At 32.2% G+C, this 18,552-nt stretch overlaps 1 protein-coding gene across 2 annotated transcripts in view; it reads left to right on the plus strand.

Annotated features, from left to right (window-relative positions):
- LOC119640910 overlaps nt 1–18,552 on the plus strand; it is a 45,694-nt gene that overhangs the window by 1,843 nt on the left and 25,299 nt on the right. Inside the window, exon 1 of one of the 2 annotated variants that reach the window (XM_038039251.1) lies at nt 11,840–13,847. The exons of the other annotated variant lie outside the window; for it this stretch is intronic. The gene's annotated coding sequence lies outside the window, so the exon portion shown is untranslated. Of the gene's footprint in view, nt 1–11,839; nt 13,848–18,552 lie in introns of those variants that run through there. 2 annotated transcript variants of the gene reach the window in all.

Below are 18,552 nucleotides of genomic sequence, written 5' to 3' on the forward strand. Positions count from 1 at the left end.
ATTTTGTAGATTTGTTTAATATGACAAAATACTATTTTCTACCGATTTTTGTCTTAAGAAATATTAAAAACGCCAAATTTTTTTCATTTAACGGCTTTTTCTTACTGAGGTGCTATATGGGTAGTGCATATTGTGTCTAAGCAATCTAAGCCTACTGATATAGTCATTGTGTTGGGTGACTTCAATTTGTCTCAAGCCACTTGCTGTAACATAACCCAGGATGAGGTAAGCATAATCGGAATTTGGAAAAACTCTTAGGGAAAACTTATTTTGTAAATTGACATTTTTTTGGTAAATCGTTAAGTCTATCCTGTGGGTACATATTCCTATTTAGCTCAGCTGGTAGTCGTCCTACCTATAAATATGATCATATGCGGACTGTCAGCTAAACCACGTGTTTAGGTGTCACTTATGTAACTTTTTAGTTATCTTAATTAGAGAAAAGGACACGAAGTTTTTCTTCTACTAAATATTTACATATTTTATACTATATTTTTTATATGTGGTATAACGGAGCAAAATCATGTTTACATGCTGCGCTTTATTTATACATTTCTAGCAATTGTGAGCGAATTATTGCACTATATAATGAGCTGATGTCCTTCTAGATAAAGTTTCAAGTTCCTTAACTAGACGAACAAACAGGCCGATAGGTATTCTTAAGTCGATTTGCGGTGTTTATGTAGACTCTTTACTTCCGCTGCGATATTTTCATGCGTTAAAAAAATTGGATAATTCTAACATAGCTCCTACGGTGGAAGCATAAGGAAAAGTCTTAGGTTAGGATGAATTGGCTGGATATCCAAAACGATATTTGACGTAATTATGTATCCTTAACATACCTTCTCTTAATGAATACAGCTTTTATATATAAATATATATGTGTTGTGTAAATGCAGATGAGTAAATATGTGTACGTAAGAAAGAAAACAAAAAAAAAAAAAATCACGTTATTATGTTTGGTCAATTCTATCGTTATTCCCATCATAGTTTTCTAATAATGAAATGGGTTTGGCAACCGGTACCACTGTTTTACTGTAAAAAACGAATATAATGCGTATATATACACACCCAAAATGTGTATATAACTTATGTATGCATTTTGTGTTTTTGGATAGCGTGCATAAAAAATCGGGTCAACATTTAATAAAAAGTTTGTGTTCCATTTTTATTATAAATTACAAGGCATTCGTTTTGAGTTTCACGTACAAAATTTAGCTAAACGTGCACACTAAAACTTGTACATACACACACACATACGAGTAAATATATATTTACATGTATATTGTATGTATGCATAAGTGTATATATGCTTGTATGTATATATCCTTGTATATATATATGTATACATGCTTGTATATAAGCTTGTACATAGATACATATATGCTTGTATTGAGATATATATGTAATTCACTTTTAAGCACGTAGCTCTTAAACTCCTTACATCAAGGAAAGTCTATCAATTTGAATAACAGTTCTTTTCAAAATTCAATCATTACTTTATATATCACGTGTTAAGAGACGAATATTAAGCCTTTTATAGATTGGAGCTGTTCTAGATGATTATACCCAGATTGTCAACGATTGCAATAATTGTTTCTTTTTTCTGCTGAACAATAAGTCTTCCACTATCTACTATTTTATATAATTAAGAACAATATTTTCAAAGATTCTTTTTAATAATAATTTTTCCAGCCATTTATTTTTCGTACTTGTAGTCGATTTTCGAGGCAGATCTTTTTAAATACTCGCCTTAAACTTTCCATATCACTTTTCGTACTTAATGAGACTTTAAAAAATGGTTGATTTAAGAACGTCAATCATACTTGACTTGAACTGAAACTATACCAAGACCTAAGAATATAGGCAGGTGATGGAGACAATACTGTAAACACTATGTAACGTAGGATCATCTGGTTGCATTTTGGCCACACTGCTTCCGAAATAATATAATACCTCAATGCATAGTTCGATAGAGGCGTCGGTTAGCGGGATCTAACTATCCAGGCATTCTGGGAATCTATTACGCGAAGAATTACAAGCACTGGCCCAAGACTTATTTAACAGATAAATATTGCATATATATCACATGTTCATATTATTTTGTCCATCCCAAGAGTTTACATTGGTATTACGGCAAAAAAAAATAGTCAAATGATTTGCTAACCGACGGAGTTACGTTACAGCAAAATAATTTGGATAAACATTTGAAATGTGGTTAAAGTTTTATCATTTTTGTTTCATTAAAAAGCGCAATTTGTTATTAACTGAATAGCAAAAAAAGAGAACGCAAAACGAAAAAGATTAGTTGATGACATCTAATTGAATACTACGCTGTACAATTTATTATCGAATAAAAGCGCTCTTTATGTATTCGCTAAAGTAAAAGGAAACTTTTTTTCCTCTTATGTAGGTGCGTTTCATATCATATATCAGACACCGCTTTCAATTTGAAGTCATTTTTTAACAATCAGTGCGGTGACCTTTAAATCTAATTTGATGTTGGAAATGTATTATTAGTTAAGCAAAATTTATTCGGAATGATGAGCTTCATATCTATTGGTATCTATTGGAAATTGTTATTACCTGGAACTTCGAAAGTTAAGCGGAACTAGGCAATTAGGCAAATAGCGTAGAGAAAGATCAACATCATCGAATTTAATCGTTATGTTCGCTTGTTTTTCGTATAACTTCATCATTTTTATTGGTAGTAGTTGCTAGCCAAAGTTACCGAAAGCTACTCCGCACATATCACACATATCGCACATACCAGTCCCAGCGCCGCCAACAAATTTTTGCGTGGCGTTTATTTCCCATGAGTGTTTGTTCTTAAACAACTCCGTACAGAAAGTGTTCGGACAACAAGAGACGATTAAAACGAAATAATAGAGCGCCTTACGCTTTTTTTCACAGCGATTGTTACTCCAACGGCATAAAAGACGTTGCATGAAGGTATCCGGTAGGTTCTTCAAAAGTCATGGTCCAATAGCCTCGAGCGACAATTTACTGCGAATGTTAGGCTGACTCAGACATTGTGCTTTCCTTTGTTAATTGCAAATAATACTTTTTCATGACAGACCTTATATGCAGGATTTTTTTGGGCAATGACGAGGCTTCAGGCATACTTACAGAACTGTCGTTTTGGAATAATATTTTTAACCATATCTTGCCCGACTTGTGCTCCCACACAAGGATGTGTTAAATTTGTTGCGATGTATGCGTGAGAATCGATTTAAGCTGATCTTTCCTTATGTCTGCTTTGTGTCCAACCTCGCAATTTTTGATGAAATTTGGTATACTCTGACGTGTTTTGGTCCAAGGACGAACGCTATTCAAAATAGTTCAAATTGGACCAGTTTTTCGAACATTTCCCATATAAGGCCTCGTTTCATAAAGTCATTTTATAAATAACCGTAGGCGAGCGAAGGATATTTGATGGTGAGCCGTTGCAAATTATATTGTTTTCAGTTGTTTATTTAAATAAAGAAAAAATTATACGTCGTTCGCCATATATAATGGGTGCCCAAAAATAATCAATTATTTGAAAAGAATTTTTTTTGCTTTCGGTTCTGTACCGAGCGTAGATGAGAAGACAAGTATTCTTTTACAGTTTTCAATAAAGTAGACGGTGTAGAAAACGTTAATAAAGGTAATAAATTGCCGGTTGTCGCACCTTCCGGCGATCATATTCGTCACTTCTGCGGTATTTTCATTTCATTTTTCTGCGGGATTTTATGTAATGGTAAAACAAAGAATATTTGCGATGTATATTGATGTATTGAAGATCAACAGGTAGTAATGTCATGACTAACTCTAACAGGCGTCAAAGTGGAAGACGAGTTGAATTTGATAATGGCACCCTGATATCTCTAGTGAGAGGTAATCTAAAATAAATTATGCAAGAATAAAGAAAAAGCTTGAGATACATATGGTCAACTGTACAGACACCCAGACAAAATTTGAAAACATACGGCCATCGCGTATACGGGTATCGCATTAATTATCTGAGACAATAACAGAAATATTGCTAACCAAATTTCGTAGAGATCCATTTTTACCATTATCGTTACCGAAGATGAAAAATTGATCTCTGATGAATCTCTGTGGCAATATGACGCGTTCTCACCAATGCCTCTCTGCTATGAACTTCTAAACCTAGCCTATCAAGGAAGCACATCTGGCTTCCGAACCTTGTATTTCTATAAGACGAAGATTGATTGCAAAAAGGGACAATTGTCCTTAATGATGACGGATAATAATACGAAATAAAAACTTGAATTTAGTATGAACTTTCTTTTAGATTTCAAAATATTTGATTACTTATGGATTCTGTTACGAATGGGTTCTTCAGCCGATTTTCCTAAGCATTGAGTTCAATGCAAAAACAAGCGAAAGTGAAACTTCAGGCAAAACTTTTTATATTAGATAAACTTTTATAATGATAATAATAATAATTTTGGTAGGCGGGACATCCGGGATAGACATGACGATATCGATGCAGGGGACTATTCAATTGAATTAAGGACGTTCATCTGTATAGTTTTTTGGTGTATAGTATTAAAGAAAACAACATGGATTTACTTTTAAGAGCATCGATTATTAAGTTATAACCGCATCATACTACTTAAAAAAAATATTACTATTCCTAAAAATATAAAAACACGACAGTTGGCAGCAGTTGAGGGTCCTACACCGCTTATTCATATAAAGGCATTTCAAAATAAGGTTTTGTATGGGAAGCGGTCGAAATTGTGGTTCGATCCGAAGCACCTTCAATACCTTTCGTCCTTGGGCGACAATTCGCAAATTTCACGTAAAATATTTTAGATCACAAGAAAACAAGACGAAGAAATAAGCTTAGACAGATTCAGAAAGTGATTTTGAATTGAACGGTACACCGAAAGGTGGATTTATCTTAAGTCCTTCTGCCTGCATCCGCATAAACCATTGGAACATTGCACATTGTATGGAATGCAAAACGCAAAGAGAGAATGTTCTTGTGAAACTGTTGAGTTGCTTATATATGACGATTGTTACGAAGCGAGCTAAGTAGCATTTTGCGAAACAACTACATTGTTTCCATCGCCTCTAATACTTAAGATAGTCACTTTTCCGGTTTTTAAATTAATTCGATAATCTTTGAAATCTTTGTCTACTTTTTTAATAGTTCATCGTACATTTAGGATTGGGGGATAGTTGCCAATATCGAGGAGACTCCATCTATCTATCGTAATTTAAATGTGTTAGACTCGGTAGGGATCTCATTCGATTCGATCAAAAGAGTTTTCATTGGCCAGTAAAAATAATTCATCCTTTATCGATAGCTGTAATCTAGCCATTTGTTACAGCGACTCCATAACTAGGGGCAATGAATTGGTATCGTTTTGAATGTCGAAGTTTACTGGTTACGCAGCAGCATTCGAAGTATTGAAACAATGTAGAACAAATTTGAAATCAAAGAAAGTAATTTATCCAACTAATGAATTTTTGCAGTGTCGACAAAAGATTATAGCGCCAGGCTAAATCTCAATCTTTTTATACCCTACACCACTGTGTGTGGTACAGGGTATATTCAGTTTGGGTGTATGTATGCGACACCCAGAAGGCTTAAGGTAGGCCCTTTACCTGCTATCATGGATTTAGAGTCATTTTCTAAATCGATCTAAATCTCTCTGTTCATATATTTTTTTGTTCAACTCACATCTCGTAGTTTTTGATGAAATTTGATACAATTATTACACTAAGTACGAATCGTATACATCCTTTTCTCGGCCACTTTTCCATACAGGGTTTTCGGTGAAAGGTAAGCCTTTGTGTGGCAACAAGTTTCAATGCTCGGTGGCTTATAACAAAAACGAGCTGTATTAGGTGAATCGACTTACGTTTGTCTGTTTATCTTGTTTTCTTGTGTCCAACTTCCAGCAATTTTTGACAAATTTTGAATTTGAAATTTGGTGCTTTGACTTAAAGATGAACATTATTGCAAATGGTTCGGATCGATCCACTAATGCGATCACTTCTCATTCTCGCCTTATTTTGAAAGTTCTAATGTTGGAAAAAATTGGTACTCTTAAGATTTTTTGAAAAAGCTCCTTGTATTTCGACATTCCAAATTGCTATAAAAAATTTGGCTCAAATAAAGCAAAATTCTCTTCTCATTGGTGAAATAAGCTTTAATGTCCCTAACCGCTTCTCTAGTCACTTTATCTTGGCTACGCTTAGTCAGTGTAAATATAATTATGAGCTGTTTAATCCGCTCAGAGTCGTTTGCAAGAACCTAAATGACGTCTACCACTTATTCTTGTTATCAGACTCTTTAAAGTCTATTAAAGCAACATTGCATAATACGCATAATGTCGTACTTAAACTAGCTTTTAACCTTAAAAAGTCGTTACGATTCGAAAATGAATTATTGTTAATTATTATCGGTTGCCAGGCGTAGGCGTCCATTTGCAATTTCGTCCTGTACTGGCTGTAAGTGTGGCTCTATGCTGATAGTGTACATGCTTTTTTTTCTTTTTTTTTCTTATTTGTTTTATTATGCTTATACTAAATTTTATAATTAATTAATTTAAGTTTTGCATTATGAGCCAATTGAACTCGACTGTTATTTGTTTAGTTGAGTTTCTTGTATAAGTAAAATTAAATTAAATAAATAAATAAATATAACTTTTCCTAAGAAAAATGATTCTTTATATAGGGAAGAAATCACATTTTCAATATTTCATAGTAAAAACTGGTATTCATAGCAGTAAATTGATAAAGAAATCAATCTTACCGGATTTCGTTTAAATTGATCTATTTTTTGAATATTATCGAATACAAGGTTTCTCAGGAAATGTAAATCTCTACATGCCAAAAAGGCCCAACTGTTAACGCTTTATGATGAAAATTGATTAAAAAATAGTAAATTGAAAGGAGTAAATTGATATAAAAATTATTAGGACTAAATTTGAAGCACGTGAGTCTATTTCCTGGATCCGACTGCATATAAAATTAATGGCAAGCCTTTGAGAAAAAGATTTATTTTCTAGTATTTTGTGATGAAAATTGTGCAAAAAAATTAAAAGTATAAAATTTGAATCACACAGGGCTGTGTTTTAAACCCTATCAGATATAGGGGTTATCAATAAAAGCAGGCCATTATCTTTTTCTTTTTTAGATGATGGGAGATGAAAAATCATGAAATTTTAAGTAAGTTAAGTAAGTTGCAAATTTAGATCACGTCATATGATGTTTTGGGTATCTTCCAATATGTGGGCTTTCATGTAAGGACAGCCTTTGTGTGAACATAATGCGTACTTTTTGGTATATTATTACCAAAACGAGTGAACAATTGTACAAGGCGAAGTATAGTAGGGTATCTACGGTCGGCGTTGACGGAGTTATAATGTGCTCCTTTGTTTTGTCGCTTACTTTAGCTTTAAAGTGTTACTTGTTTCATGGAAATGTAAACGTCTTTTCAACGGCTCGAGGGACGTTCGTCCAACCTTTATAAATCGATGTGACATTCAGTACGAATTAACTGACGTTCTTCTTCTTACGTATTTTGCGAGTTTTTAAATGATATCGCAAAAACTAATGTTCGAATTCTTCTGAAATTATTTTGAAAAATCGAAATTATGCCTTAAGTTAACACTGTTTGTGGGAGTTGACGATGTGGTTGTCCTTTAGTTCGGTTGCTTAAAGTTATATAATTTTGAAAAAATTATGAAAATTATAGCTTGTTTCGCTAGAAATAGATTCTTAATAAATTAAAAAAAAATTCTCTCGCTCCATGAGTTGAGAACAAGTTAAACATCTTTATGTGAATCTTTGTAAAAATGAAAAAAAAAGAAAATGGCGAACTTATAAGATATTCAAACATGTGCACGCTACACTTGCCATATACTTATATATAGACTCGTCAACATATATAGCATTTTCAAGATTTAATTTTATTTACGAAAAACGTACGAAGTTAACATATGCGTGATGTACTATTACAGACCCCTACAGTATGAACAACAGCATTGAAAAATAAATAGACTTTGAATTTTGTGTTTAATGATCAGCAATCAACATGTTTTATTCGCAAAAAAACAAAAAAAAAAAATATTCAGAACTTCAAGGTTAACTTCTTTTTAATTGTATTAGTGATTGTACAGCTTTGCGCAGCAAATAGAAATAGGAATGTGTCTAATAATAAATACAATCAAACAAGCTGAATTTATTAACAATTGCAATTTACTGGGGAAAAAAAAGAAACGACAGAGAGAATCGTTAATATATACATACAATGGTGTCATTAATCAACAAAACAAGTAAGTAAGTAATTGAGACAAGAGTTTGCAACGGATATCTGTCATAGCTACATTGAAAACAAAAAAAAAGTTAAGATTCAAGTAGAAAAGGGTAAATGGGAGTTTGCTCTTCACTTGAATTGAAAGAATATTTTGATACCTACAGTTTCCTGTCTTTTATACTTTACATCATTTCAGGTGCAATGGTACATTAAGTTTCTGCGGATGTATCCAATACCCAGGAGAACTTGAGATAGACCTACATTTTTTTATACCGATCGTTTCAGAATCATTTCGTCAATCGAGCTAAGCTTGTCTGTCTTCCTCCCAAAAAAATAAAAAATAAAAAAAAATAAAAAAAAAATTATGGCACAAGTTAATAGCTGGGATACTTAGTTTTAGAGAAAGTCAGCTATCGGTAAAGCACTTCGGCATGAAAAAGGTGGTATTCGCTTTTAAGCAGATAGATCTTAAACCATTAGCGAAAGTGTTTTATCGGGTTTCAGTTTAATTACACAAAAGATGTCTCTGCACGCTAAAGACCATGAAGGTAACTAAGAAGTGGTAGGAGAGAGATAGAAATCTTGGAAGGTGTGCGATCGATCCAACAATGCACTACTAGTTACGATCACAAACCAATTATAATTAATGCATGGCCTATTGCACTTGGATTTGAACCCGGAGATGTTGACGCGCTTCTTAAATACATTGCTATGTGGTGGTCTTAATTTCTGACCCGAGTTTATTTATATTATTTTATGTATCCATTTATATACTATTATATGCCAAGTACAGCTTTTTATATCTGTTACAAAAAGTTTGAACGGCAGACTATTCGTAGAAGTCAAAGTTTTAAGCTGATTAAGAATATATTAGCAATTTCTCAAAGAAAATGTTGAGTCTAATAGAGGAGAGAGACTTTAGTGTACGAGAATAAATGTAGTGAATGGAATGAAATGAGCAAAAAAAATTATCGGCATTTAATTGTTGTATCAATGTCGATCCCTCTGTTGTAATGTTGATTACAAATTGCAAAAGTTTGGGCAGAAAAAAATTTTGATCCGAGTGCTGTTATTTTTTACGTAGGTTTGCGAAAGAGGTGCGCTGAAGATTTCTCATTTCTCCTTTGTTAAAAACTTAAAATTTTTTTGTAAAAAAAGTTATAAAACTCAATTTGAGCAAAATCAAAGAAAAAACTTGAACGCAATAACCACAAATTTCCCTATATTTTATCTTGTAATCGCTCAAAAAAACTCTCAAGTTGGTGTTATTACCGATATACTTTGTTTCTTTTTCAGACAATGAGAAAATAACTGCTGATTTTATAACAGAATCTCACACAGTAATGGGTTCAGGATGACTATTAATGAATCCGTATGATTTTAAGATAATCTTTAAACGAAATACAACAAAATGTGACGACCGTCTAACCATTAGTTTACTAGTTACAGTTGTTTAAGTGATTTTCCCAGTGTTTTACAAAAACAAAGGTGTGGTCAATAAAATGATTTCAACTTGTACTCTATCTAATAATCGTAGCAATTCATTAAGAGTGAGGAACTTATTGAGTGGAGTATTAAGGCAACAGTAGAAAGGTGGTATCTGGATATCCTAAAAAATATTTCTAGGCATTACAAACGATCCACGTTCCACGATCCTGATATACCGAACTCGATTTATGCGCGGAAAGATTGGCTTAGGAAGAAAACGGTCATCAATTCTTGAATTCATTGGCGCTTGCGAAGCAAAAGATATTCGTGGGGCTTTCTTAAGCCGCTCAGTCGCTTTTTATACCGTAATTTTCAAAAATTTTTTAAAAATAACTATGTGTCATATCGAATAAAGTATGGGAAGTCAAGAACGAGCATTCTGATCGGGCGATGTGGGTAGTACTTGATCCAAACTCCATTTTCCCACTTTTACAATCTATGGATTAGATGGGCTCGATAGGGGAAAACTTACCTGTTCGGAACGTAAGTGTGTAAAACGGACTGTTGGGTCTTTCTCGAATCTACGTGTGGTGGTGGATGACCGTTCATAGTTCGAGAAGTGATTTGTTGGGTTAATTCTGATAACGAAGTAGACTCAAATGTATTAAATAGATGCTTTCAGGATAATGGTGTGGAAGATTTTATGGCGTTCACTGTTGGAGACACAGTAAATTGTGTGAATATTTAAATGTGTTTTTAAACACAGGAGCCTACCTGTTTTAGTTCGCCAGCTTCTTAAAATGATTTTATTGACATTTTTTTTGTATTTAAAAAAGAAAATATTTCAATAGGAGACATCCGCACATCATGCGATTTGAATGGAAGGCTACTTATAAAGAGTATCTGCTTTTTGTGTAGAACTTGTCCTACATTGGGTGTCACCTCTATTAACGAACTGTAACGAACTGTAACGGTTCACTGCAAACAGATTATTCCCTCTTAAAAAGCATAACCTAAATAATCCATTTTTTTTAACTTATGCAGCGTTATCCGGACGCCGCCTAAGTTTGATACAAAAAAAGGGAAGAGAATTCGAAAACTCTAAAAAAAGTATTGAAATTTCATTTAATTTGGAATGTCATCAGCAACATTTTCATATCGATATTTCGAAGTGTCTTCTGAATGAAACGTAAATTCTGTCAAGAAGAATTCCCCTTCTTCTATGAAGAAATAAATCAAATGTTTTGAATAATCGGAAAACCCATAGAGAACAAGAGCGATTGCGGTGGCCTTTTTTTGAGACAGAAAAGATTTGAAATAGACTTGAGGAAGACTTTCTAATATATTTAGCAAAGAATTTTAAATCATGGATTTGCTTTTTATATTCTTTCTCATTAATAGAGACACTTGATCGATCACCTGTTCAAGTTCAGCAAGTGAAAGGTCAAATTATTTTCGAAGCTCTCGCATTCAGTTTAATACTTTATGCCGCAGGCTTTCGCTGAAAAATTATCACATTTTTAATTATTGAACATTCACAGAGCGCTTTTTGTGCAAAATAATACTTATCTCCTGGACGTGAAAGGCTTTCGTTTTTTTTCTTTTTAAAAATTCTTCGAACTTCAGTTTAAAAATCAACATTTTTGTTGCATACTTCCCGTGTGCTTTATCTATTACTTAAGTAAATAGAAACAGAGCGGTTTTTTGTATTTTATTTCTTTTCAAGTCTAATTGGATTTCGTTGTTAAATGTTAGAAAAAAAGGTCAACAACAACTTATATTAGAAATATAATACAATTATAAGACAAGGTTACATATTTTACGAAGAAGGGGAAGCTTTCTTGGGGCATAACATTTTCCAAAGGAAAGTGTACATATATATACCAATTAGAAATTTTTTTTTCTACAGCATATAAGTGTACATTAGTGCTGGCATGAAGCATATATTTATTGTTTTCAATTAGTCATCTTTTTGACGTTGATAATTCTTAGATTTTTCAAAAAAAAAAAAAAAAAGAGGAAGCTTTAATAGATTTTTTTAATGGCCAAGTTTGGTTTTGTGGTATCCTTTTCGCAATTAAAAATTTAAACAATATATGTATATATATATATATATAAAAGTTTTAATATATGTGTTAATTTTGTTTATATCTCTATGAGAAACATCCTCTCCCTCTTCAAACACTGGTTATAGGTCGTTGTAGCAATAAAAACGGACAGAACTTTCTCTCGCAACACTTTGGATGTTCAATTTCACATACGTAAGAGCGTTCGTTATCTGTTACTATGGACGACTTTTGCAATCTTTATATACTATACGCATTTCCATAAACACATACATTAGCACGCGATTAGTAGTACACGTGCCACTTAGAACAAATAGCACATTTATTAAAATTATTTCAAGTCGTAATCAAATTGTTCCTTTGTTTCTAACACAAATAATTCTTTCTGTTTTATTTTATTTGTAATGGGCAGCTCTTCCCAATGTTTCTTACTTAAGATGATACGCCCGCAATTTTTTATAGGAGAGAGAAAAAGACTGACTTGTCGAATTGACGATAATAAAATCACAGCAAGTCCCTATCTCGCTCCCACATATGTTGCAGTGCGTTGTTTCAGAAACAATGGTTAGAGAAAACTTGTTCCTTTTTTTTATTTTTTTAAATATTTGTTACGAGATTCGTTACTTTTAAGGCAAACGCTTGGAGTATTGTATCTTTTATTAAATAACATATTTTTTTGCTGTTATATTATGCATCTCAAAAATCAACTTGATAGCAACACACATTTCAAACTAACGACGTAGATACTCCACCAAGCAGCTGCGAACGTTTGAATAGGCAACGCTGAACGTGAACGAAACCAAGCGCGAACTCTTTTTCTTTTTTCAGCATAACAAAGTTGTTCGAACACGTATATAACGACAAAGTAAAAAAAAAAAAAAAGCTGATTGTAAGAAAGAACGAGGACACATATTAGATGAGATTCGTCATTTCGTTTTTTTTTTTTTCAACATACACAGCTGTATATTGTGTTGTTACTAGTTATATGGTGGTTGTTTTTATATTGAATTTTGAGCAGTATTAAAAGAAAAAAAGCGCGCGCGTAAAACAACAAACGCTCACACACTTTCCTATAAGTACACACTCTTATTAATATGTAGGTAGATAGATACCCTAAAAAAGTTTTTATCTTTTATATTAGTAAAGCAAACGTAGAGTGTACGAGAGAAACTGAATTATTTTGTAAACTCGCCAACTAACTAACTACTTGACTCCTAAAGCTTTTTATCTCTTTTACGTTTTCCGTGCCTCTCTCCTTAAATTAAAGATTATTAAGGGGAATTTTCAAACAATGTACAGTTGGCTTTGAAGAGTTAGAGGCGAACAATGAAAAGCAAAAAAAAAGATATAGTGCGAAGAGCTTTTGATGTATTTTCCAAACAAAAACCACATTGATGATGATTTCATAATTTGTACTAAACGAGGCCACACGACAATAAAGCTTTATTGTCGTGTGCACGAGAGAATTTAGGTGAACGAGTGTTTTTTTTTTTTTATTTTATACAACAAACATATATGTGTATGCATCGGTGTATCTACATCTTATCCACATATATACAATTCCAACAAGTCAATCTGCATATATACATATAAATATGGCGTAAGAAAATTTCCTGTAGAATGAAGTCATCACATTTACACAAAAAAAGAAGCATTTAAACATATTGCCATTTAACAGAAACAAACTTGTGAAAATAATATATATTTAGAAACTCTCCAAAAAAAAAAAAAAAAAAAATTCAAAGCAAAATGTAAGTAAAAATATTTAAATTACTCTGTTTGTACCAAAGAGCTAAACACTTTCTTGAAAACACTCATCGAAAACTTTATTATACATGCGAAAAACAATTATTTATGAAATGTTAATATTGTTGTAAGATTTAGATTTCGTTGATTTAGAAACGAATTATTAATATTTGAAAATATAATCGATGAGGCAAAAAAATGAGGAAAAAGTGATTGCATAACGGATATACGTACACAAGTGATGGTGTTCAAACGAACCATTTAAGTGCTGCTCGTGTAGCCGAAACAGAAATTGTGAATCTGTGTCATTGTGATAAAAAAAGGTAAAAAACTAAGTCAGAAGCATATATCAAAATGGAAATCCCAATATACAATATACACGTGCCCATAAGATTCTTTTACATTCTTTTTCGATAGATATAGTTATTAAAAACTTAAACCTTAAACATGAAAAATTTTTTTGAAGATTCTTTAGCCCGCGCCCATAAACACACAAACACATTTGCATATTATTGCGCACATAAGCATATATATATATATATATATATACATATATACATATATATATATATATATACAATCAACCACCAAGTAAGCAGAGTAACAACTATTCATCACCGAATACAACGTAATAAAAAAAAAGTTTTAGCTTAGCAACAACAAAATGCTAGCAAAAAATTATTTCAAGTTATGTGTACTTTTTCAATAATTTCTTATTTGCTTTGTTATTCACTTTATATAAAAGTATTAAAATTAAAAAATATATATTTATATGTATTAGTGTATATAAACACATACATATATATACATATATAAAGTTCCACAATTAGCTGCTAAGTGCTTTGCTATGTAACCGTCGCCAGCGCTAAATTTATTTAGAACGACCGTACACGACCACGAATGATTAACGAATGATTTTGTAGAATAGAAAAACTTATGTAAATGGTTTGTTTCCAAAATGCCAGCACTGTGTGTTAGTCTATAAGCGCTTTTAATAAGCATACATATGCATGCAATTTTGCTCGCATGCTCTCGCATGTGTATATCTATATATATATATATATATATATAGTCGTGCGTTTATTGAAAGCTTTTCTCACTTCCCCTGCGCTAAACTAATTTCAAGTAGCATCGACTATATTGGAACCTTCGTTACATTTCGTGTTTGCATCTGTGTCGCTTGTTGTTAGTTCTTCTCTTTAGCTTTACTACATCTACTGTTAGTTTGTGTTAAGTTGTTAGATACAGAAAAAAAAGCTTATTTTGTTTATTATTCTTCAAGTATATGGGTTGCTTTGAAGGTAATCGTAATGTATTTGATAAAAAAAAAAAAAAAATGTAGGGGCACTATATATAGAAATACAAAAAGCCCCTGCCTGCTCTTTCACTCTTTTATTTTCTAAATATGGTGTAAGCTAAATGCATACATAAGTTTGTTTGTTTATGTCTGTCCATATCAATCGATTTCAGTTGAAAAGTAGTTTGTGTTGTTTTGATTTTTTGTTGTTGCTTTTGCTATGGAATATTCACAAGTTCTGTTGTTGACACACATTTTTCTCACTTGCTTTTTTATTGCAGTTGTTTTTCATTTTTTAATATATATTTATTTTTGTTGTCTTGCTTTTCATCATATTCGTTGGCTTTGACTGTGTTTTCAAATTATTTAGCCTTCTCTCGTATATATTTATATACGTACGTACTTGTATGCATACTTTTGTGTTTTTTTTTTTTGTTTGTTTCTCGTATTAAATTAATAGAAGGAATTTCAGGTTTTATTTTCGCATATATACACATACATATATAAACTTACATATATGTAGGTACACTTCTATGTATCGTATTTTACCTTCTTTGTATCCTCTTCAGTTGGCCCACTTATTTTGAAAGTTGTTTCTGTTTTTATTTCTGGTTTTCTTTTTCCCCTATAGTTTTGTTCTTCATTAGAAAGTTTGGTTGATAATAATACTTGGTGTTCATCTGTGATTTCTCTTTGTTGATATTCTATTGTTTTGACTGTAAAATTTTCACATTTATTTTGCATTCACACATACATACGCACACGCATACATATATATATATATATATATATATACATATATATTTATATATATTCTGATAAAGTTACATGTGTCAGTTGGTAAACTTAAATGTAAGTAGTAAGTAAGGCACAAGGCACAATCATCAGTCAGAGTACAAATCATATTTGAAAATTTATCATTAATTGAAAGTACATTAGAAACAAAAGCTTTTTCTTCTCTCAGATCACTGATTGTTGGCATACATGGTATATACATATGCATTTATGTATATATATGTTACGTCAGCATATTTGTTAAAATAAAGTGATATATGGATTTATATACAAACATGTATTATATATATGTAATATATATATATATATATATATATATAATATATATAAAAATATCTACAAACACATGTTTTTGTGTACACGAATATCTATAGAAATAAATAGCTATAGAAATGTTTCTTAATTCAAAGTTTTTGAATTTATTATTGATTATATTTAGAATGAATCAACTATAATTAAAACATTCAAGAATTATAATCACACAATATTAACGCTTAAAAGCTTGCATATAGGTAGTTAAATTATTATTTTTCACTATTCTTTACTCGCTACAAGTAAAAGTCATTTTTATATCGAGACAACACTATTATATGAATAAAATTAAGACAAAAAAATCATTTTTAGTTTCTATTGAAGTCATTTTTTTTATTACTCATTAAGGCGACTAGAAAAAGCTTTGCCTGCCTACCAGTTTCGTCAAGTCAAATTGTAGATAGTCACTCACGACCTTGAATTAAACATATTTTTATCGTTTTCAAAACTTGGTTTATTTTTATAGCTCATCTCACACCGTCTAGAGAGATCGCAAACATATTATTATTAGATCTCATTTTTTTGTTAATTGTAGGCGTATATGAAACTCGTTGATCTGACTGTTCAATGATTTCGTTATAAATTTTCATTTCTATGAATTCTTAATAAAACAAGAGTGATGTTATATTCGCCCTAAATCAAATCAATTAATCTTAGGTTGGAGAGAAAGAAATCCGCTAATATTTCGTTCGCACTAAAAAAAATCTTTTGCTGTTTTTTTTTTTGGTAGATTCAGTTGTGAGTCACAGGGTGTTAAGAATGGAAGTCAACAAAGAAAAAATTCGCCACATTTCTAGTTTTTCTTTGATAAAAGTGAAATTGCAAATCAGACGTCCGACATTGTTAATGGTGTGTATGGTCTAGATACTGTAACAGCCCACCACATGAAATTTCGTTTTCGTCGATTTCGTTCAGGCATTTTTGATGTTAAAGATGCACTTCGTGCAGGCAGGCGCGTCGTCGAGAATTTCGTTAAAATCACAGGAATCATCGCAGCTTGCCGGCATATTAATATTCGTAACATCGCCTACACACAGATTTAAGCCATTTGCAAAAAGCTGGCTTAAAAAAGAGCCTTGGTGTTTAGGTGCCATACCAATTAACAAAGGAAAAGGTGACAGATTGAATTTTCCTTTGCGAAGCTTCGGCCAAACGGAATGGACGGCGATTGCCATGTTTTTCTTGCATTGCAAAACTTCCTTAATGTTAAGAAATTAGCGCCAACGGAAGGTTGTGAAAATCGATTTCGAGAGTTTTTCGTCGAAGTTGCCTTTAAAATGGCAACAAATTGTAAAACAAAACGGTGCATATTTGATCTAAATCGGTTGTCCAAAACATGCTATATAAAGTCTTGGAGTTAGTGTATTTCTTTTTAACTCACGTTAACACTATCATTTGAAATTGTGAACAATATAACACTAAGCGAGCACTAAGTATAGTTGCGTCCACTCGCCAATTGTAATTATAGTGTGTTCTATCTCACTAAACGCGGGCGTGCCGACGTAATAGTCACACTTCTTTATCACTTGTAACACAATTTAGTACTATGGAAGAAAAAAAGAATTGAAATAAATCCAAGTGTAAAAATGAAAGAAGCATTTTTTGCCTAGGAATACTGCGCGTGGACTTTCTATATAAGATGTATATAAATTATTTCTACAGATATGTGCACACGGAAATTTGGGGGAAGATCCAAGTGTACCGCCTATAACGATTGCGAGATTGAATCGCTTTGACAAAAGAGGAATCTATTATCAACGGCGAAAGTCTAAAGAAGTGCCGTTCAAATAATTATATAATTATTAACGCGAGCTATCGCGGACTTTATATGCATGTTTTTGCAAATTTATTCTTTAATTTATTGCTATTTTTTCATTTATTTAAGTTTATCCGAGCTTTCGTACAACAATTTCTAGTGTTGTAGAATGGAGAAATAATAGCTATGAATATTGCTAATAGTTTAAGTGTAGCACTTTGTATATAGAATTACAGGAAAATTAAACTTGGCTACGTGGTAGTCCCAAATAACTTATCGCACGTTCATACGTTCATAGAATGGCATACAGATGTGAGATGACTATTGACGTATGACGCGTGATTTTTAGACAGTACCAACCTTCAAGTGAAATACATGAAAATTTCATGACATTCCGACATTCAATCATTCGTAGACTCGCGATCCTTTTGTGAATCTCTTTAAACATGTCTGCCAATCTGCCTGTTTATCTATCACAATTTTCGAGTTTTTCCAATGAAATTTAGTATGTTCGAATGCTTCACCAAAGGCTATTGAAAATGGATTAGATCTGGTTCGTATTCGCCCGGCATCTAACGCTCGATTTTTAAAGAGTGCTTATAAGAAACAATGTTGGAGTTTTCGATATTTCTCGACAAAAATTATTGAAAATTAGCATCTTTACTGATTCAAAAAAATGTAGAAAACTTGGATCCAATAGGACTACGTTTATGAACACCCTCCTATAGGAAGCTTTCTACAGCAACAATCTTTTTGTGACCACGAGGTTTAATTTCGAATATAAGTTTTTTCTTGGCTGCACTTTTTTAGGCAAGGGTTTCCTCAAACAGGAAGCCTTTATATGGGAACAAGTTTAAATTTTCGATGC

The sequence above is a fragment of the Glossina fuscipes genome, unplaced genomic scaffold (genome assembly GCF_014805625.2).
Source record: "Glossina fuscipes isolate IAEA_lab_2018 unplaced genomic scaffold, Yale_Gfus_2 133, whole genome shotgun sequence".
NCBI lineage: Eukaryota > Metazoa > Arthropoda > Insecta > Diptera > Glossinidae > Glossina > Glossina fuscipes.